This window comes from Antechinus flavipes, chromosome 5 (genome assembly GCF_016432865.1).
Source record: "Antechinus flavipes isolate AdamAnt ecotype Samford, QLD, Australia chromosome 5, AdamAnt_v2, whole genome shotgun sequence".
NCBI lineage: Eukaryota > Metazoa > Chordata > Mammalia > Dasyuromorphia > Dasyuridae > Antechinus > Antechinus flavipes.
Window position 1 is genome coordinate 247492711 of NC_067402.1, and position 6519 is coordinate 247499229.

The window sequence follows — 6519 nt, forward strand, 5'->3', positions numbered from 1 at the left end:
TCATCTTAAAGAATGATTAAGTGAAAACAGCAAATTATAGACACAATTAATAATTTCACTCAAAATAATGACAATGGTGAGACATCAAACCAAAATTTATGGGATGCAGCTAAAGTGGTAATAAGGGGAAATTTTATATTCTTAGATGCTTACTTGAATAAAATAGAGAAAGAGAAGATCAATGAATTGGGCCTGCAACTTAAAAAGTTAGAAAAGGACCAAATTAAAAACCCCCAATCAATTACTAAACTTGAAATTCTAAAATTAAAAGAAGACATTAATAATATAGAAAGTAAAAAAAAACTATTGAACTAATAAATAAAACTAGTAGAATTGATAAATCTTTGGTAAATATAATTAGAAAAAGAAGAGAGGAAAATCAAATAATCTTAAAAATGAAAAGGGAGAACTTTCCACCAATGAAGAGGAAATTAAAGCAATAATAAGGGGTTACTTTGCCCAGCTTTATGCCAATAAATTTGATAACCTAAGCGAAATGGATGACTACCTCCAAAAATATAGGCTTCCCAGATTATCAGAGGAGGAAGTAAATTGCTTAAATAGTCCCATTTCAGAAAAAGAAATAGAACAAGCTATTAATCTACTCCCTAAAAAAAATCCCTGGGATCAGATGGATTTACATGTGAATACTACCAAACATTCAAAGAACAATTAGCCCCAGTACTTTATAAACTATTTGAAAAAATAGGGAATGAAGGGGTCCTACCAAATTCCTTTTATGACACAGACATGGTACTGATATCTAAACCAGGTAGGTTAAAAACAGAGAAAGAAAATTATAGACCAATCTCCCTAATGAATATTGATGCTAAAATCTTAAATAAGATATTAGCAAAAAGACTACAGAAAATCATCCCCAGGATAATACACCAAGATCAAGTAGGATTTATACCAGGAATGCAGGGCTGATTCAATGTTAGGAAAACTATCAGTATAATTGGCCATATTAATAATCAAATTAACAAATACCATATGATCATCTCAATAGATGCAGAAAAAGCATTTGATAAAATCCAACATCCATTCCTATTAAAAACTCTTGAGAGTATAGGAATAATAAGCATCATCTGTAATGGGGACAAACTACAACCATTCCCAATAAGATCAGGAGTGAAACAAGATTGCCCACTATCACCGTTACTATTTAATATTGTATTAGAAGTGCTAGCTTTAGAGTTGAGAAAGAGATTAAAGGAATAAGAATAGGCAATGAGGAAACCAAATTATCACTCTTTGCTGATGATATGATGGTATACTTAGAGAACCCCAGAGATTCTTCTAGAAAGCTATTAGAAACAATCCACACCTTTAGCAAAGTTGCAGGATACAAAATAAACCCACATAAGTCATCAGCATTCTTATATATCACTAACAAAACCCAACAGTTAGAATTACAAAGAGAAATTCCATTTAAAGTAACTACTGATTATATAAAATATTTAGGAATCTATCTGCCAAGGGAAAATCAGAAACTTTATGAGCAAAACTACAAAACACTTTCCACACAAGTTAAATCTGATCTAACCAACTGGAAAAATATTAAATACTCTTGGATTGGGTGAGCAAATATAATAAAGATGACAATACTACCTAAATTAATCTATTTATTTAGCGCCATACCAGTCAGACTCCCAAAAAACTACTTTGATGACCTAGAAAAAATAACAACAAAGTTCATATGGAAAAACAAAAGATCAAGAATTTCAAGAGAAATAATGAAAAAAAAAAATCAAACGAAGGTGGCCTAGCTGTACCAGATCTAAAATTATATTATAAAGCAGCGGTTACTAAAACCATCTGATATTGGCTAAGAAATAGACTAGTTGATCAATGGAATAGGTTAGGTTCAAAACAGCCAATAACTTTAATAATCTAGTGTTTGATCAATCCAAAGACCCCAGTTTTTGGGATAAGAATGCATTAATTGACAAAAAATGCTGGGAAAGTTGGAAATTAGTATGGCAGAAACTAGACATTGACCCACACTTAACACCAAGATTACACCAAGATAAGGTCAAAATGGGTTCATGACCTAGGCATAAAGAATGAGATTATAAATAAATTGGAAGCGCATAGGATAGTTTACCTCTCAGACTTGTGGAAGAGGAAGGAATTTATGACCAAAGAAGAACTAGAGATCATTATTGACCACAAAATAGAAAATTTTGATTATATCAAATTGAAAAGTTTTTGTACAAACAAAACTAATGCAGATAAGATTAGAAGGGAAACAATAAACTAGGAAAACATTTTTACAGTCAAAGGTTCTGATAAAGGCCTCATTTCCAAAATATATAGAGAATTGACTCTAACTTATAAGAAATCAAGTCATTTTCCAATTGATAAATGGTCAAAGGATATGAACAGACAATTTTCAGATGAAGAAATTAAAACTATTTCTAGTCATGTGAAAATGTACTCCAAATCATTATTAATCAGAGAAATGCAAATTAAGACAACTCTGAGATATCACTACACACCTGTCAGATTGGCTAGAGTGACAGGGAAAGATAATGCGGAATGTTGAAGGGGATGTGAGAAAACAAGGACACTGATACATTATTGGTGGAATTGTGAACACATCCAGCCATTCTGGAGAGCAATTTGGAATTATGCTCAAAAAGTTATCAAAGTGTGCATACCCTTTGATCTAGCAGTGTTTCTACTAAATTACTAAAGAAGGGAAAGGGATCTGTATGTGCCAAAATGTTTGTGGCAGCCCTGTTTGTAGTAGCTAGAAACTGGAAAATGAGTAGATGCCCATCAATTGGAGAATGGTTGAGTAAATTGTGGTATATGAATGTTATGGAATATTATTGTTCTGTAAGGAACGATCAGCAGGATGAATACAGAGAGGACTGGCGAGACTTACATGAACTGATGCTAAGTGAAATAAGCAGAACCAGGAGATCATTATATACCTCAACAACGATACTGTATGAGAATGTATTCTAATGGAAGTGGATTTCTTCGACAAAGAGAAGATGTAGCTCAGTTTCAATTGATCAAGGATGGACAGATGTGGCTACACCCAAAGAAAGAACACTGGGAAATGAATATAAACTGCTTGCATTTTTATTTTTCTTCCTGGGTTATTTATACCTTCTGAATCCAATTCTCCCTGTGCAACAAGAGAACTGTTTGGGTCTGCACACATATATTGTATCTAGGATATACTGTAACCTATTTAACATATATAGGACTGCTTGCCATCTGGGGGAGGGGGTGGAGGGAGGGAGGGGAAAAATAGAAACAGAAGTGAGTGCAAGGGATAATGTTGTAAAAAATTACCCTGGTGTTGGAATCCTTACTAACTGTTAACTAATTAGAGTTGATCTAATCTTATAAGAAGATGTTTTGGGCACAACCTGAAACAAGGTACTAAGTAGAACTAATCAAGACAAGGCTTGTGTTCCCACCTTTACTCATTGGAGTCCACAAGTATGCTAGCTTCACAAAGTACACTTTCTAACTTCAAGAGAGTCCACACCTTAAAGCTCTTTGGGCCAGAGAGCTTCAAGGGAGGTGTGAACTCATTGAACTCCAATGAGTAAAGGTGTGAACACAAGCCTTGTATTAATTAGTTCTACTTAGTACCTTGTTTCAGGTTCTGCCCAAAACATCTTCTTGTAAGATTAGATCAACTCTAATTAATTAGCAGTTAGTAAGGATTCCAACACCCTGGCATAGGTTCTGCCCATAAAAAGTTATTTTTTTAAAAAAAATAATAAAATAAATTAATAAAATGATAATAAAATTAAAAAGAATTAGAAGCTTCTAACCCAGAGTTGAATTAGAAAGTGTAGTTTCACAGGATAAAAAAGCAAACATATTTGCTGGCAACCATTGTTGTGTTATAATAAAATGGAGTAATAGGAAATAACAATCTAAGAAAAAACTGCAGGTTATAAAATAAACATTTATAAAACACCAACAAAGTCTAGAAGTAAAGAAAAGAGAGGAATTCTCTTTAAAATAATTATTGACAATAAAATATTTGGGAGTCTAAAGACAAACCCAAGAATTATATAAATATCATTACAAAACACTTTTCACATAAATAAAACCAGATCTAAACATAGGAATACACATTGCTCCTGGATAGGCCAAGCCAATATAACAAAAATGATACTTCTACTTAAAGTAATTTATTTATTCAGTGTCATACCAATCAAACAACCAACAATATATGATTTAAATTTAGAAAAATAACAAAATTCATCTGGAAGAACAAAAAAATCAAGATTACCAAGAGAATCGTTGTGGGGGGCTGGAGGAGAATTAAGTAAGGTGGCTTAACCATACCAGGTTTCAAGCTCTATTACAAAGTGGTAATTATGAAAATAATCTGGTATTGGCTAAACAAGGAGTGGTAAGTCATTATAATAGATTAGATATAATACACAGCATATATTACATAATGTTACATAATGTAATGTTATATAAACCCAAAGATCCAATATTTTAGGACCAGAATTTTCTCTTTGACAAACACTGCAGAAAAAATCTAGAATTCAGTTTGGGAGGCAAACAAATATTTTACAGCATATACCAAGATAAGATAAAAAATGAGCACATAAGTTAGACACCATGGGTGGTACCATAAACAAATTAGGGGAATATAGAAGGGTTTATTTGTCAGATTTGTAGATAAATAAAGAATCTACAACCAAACAAGAGATAGAGAGCATCTCAACCTGTACAATGGATACTTTTGATTATATTAAATTAGAAGAATTTTGCATAAACAAAACCATAGTCAAGATTAGAAGAGAAGTAAGAAAATGGAGGAAAATTTTTGTAAATTTCTCTTATAAAAGCCTCATTTCACAATGACATCAGAAGAATTTATAAGAATGAGTCATTTCCCAACTAAAATGGTAAATGACTATGAATAGGCATTTTTCAGACAAAATAATCAAAGCTCTATATAGACATGAAAAATGGTCTAAATAATGATTAGAAAAATGCAAATTAAAATAACTGAGAAGCTACTTCATATCTATCAGATTAGCTAATATGACAGAAAAAGAAAATTAAATATATTAGAGGGGATAATGGAAAAATTGGGGCACTAATTGGTGAACTTGTGAACTAATCCAATCATTCTAGAGAAGAATTTGGAACTAGACCCAAAGAGTCATAAAACTATTTTTATCCTTTGACCCACCAATACTTAATGCACAGGTCATATCAGAAATACTATTTGGTTTACAATAAATTAAGAGTTAGACCTTAGGTTATTTATCAAGGCTAAAGAATAAAGCTTACCACTGGTAGGTTGAATACAGCCACAAGTTTCTGTGTGTGGCCTAATTAGATTAAATATAGTTAGGAAATATTTAACAAAACAAATAAAAATAAAACACAACATAGAAAAATTTAATTTGTGGATTTCTAAATCAAAATGTGGCTCACAAGGATTATTTCTGTTTGTTTGATACCACTGGCCTGGACTCATCCTTCTCCTTTTGCAAATGAGAAAACTGAGTCCCAGCAAATGATTTTTATAAGATCACAAAGGAAACAGAAGACAGGATTTAAATAGTATTTGTCAGGTTCTATAATTCAGCAGTTATTTCAGTCTAAAAGCATATAATCACATACACACACACAGACACACACACACACATACAGCATTGCACATAACATTTGACTTCAAAACAAGAAATTCATCCCTTCTAGACTTGCTAAACTTCCCACCAAAGAATACTCATTAAAAACAAAAACAAAACAAAAAAAAAAAATACAAAACAACCAAAAAAACCTTCAAGTGCAAATCAATCTCTATTCCCTAGCTTTGTAATACAGGCTTCCCTCAATCCTCCTATCTAGATTAAAAAGAAACTCCATATAAACCCTAAGAAAATGTTTGTTATGCCCTCAAGTGACTCTCCAACTCAGAGTTCCAGGTTATCTCATCGAGGAAAAAAAAAAAAAAAAGAAAAGAAAAAAAAAAGCACAAATACAAATACAACCCACTGTACATTTATGGTCATTTCTGGCATGATCCATTTGCACGCTTTTTAATCCTCCAAATGCCTGGGGCCTCTCAGGCATGAGTGCAAATTAGCAAGGTTGACCATATTTCAAACACAGATAGAATAACTACCCTTTGTTTCCTGAGATTTGTTAGTGCTTCCAATCAGAGCTATGAAATGAGCTCATTCCTACACCACACACCCATCCCCAGTGAAACAAGGCTGCTCTTATGAGTGTCTTAACCCTGGGGTCTTACTGATTCACTCAGGTCAGGTGTGGCTGGATGTAGGTTAAAAGAAGAAGCATGACATGGATTTATTTAATCCATGGTCACGACCAGTGAGTTTTAATCTAGAGAACTAATTGATTTTTCTTTTTTTCCATTTCTCTAAGAGGTAAAAACTGAAGCATCCCATAGTGAGAGTATGCTTTGGAGGGATGTCAGAAGGCACTAATGAATCTGTGAAATACTTCTGGGCTCTGGTGTTATGTTCCTCTGAAGGTCCAGAAAATACT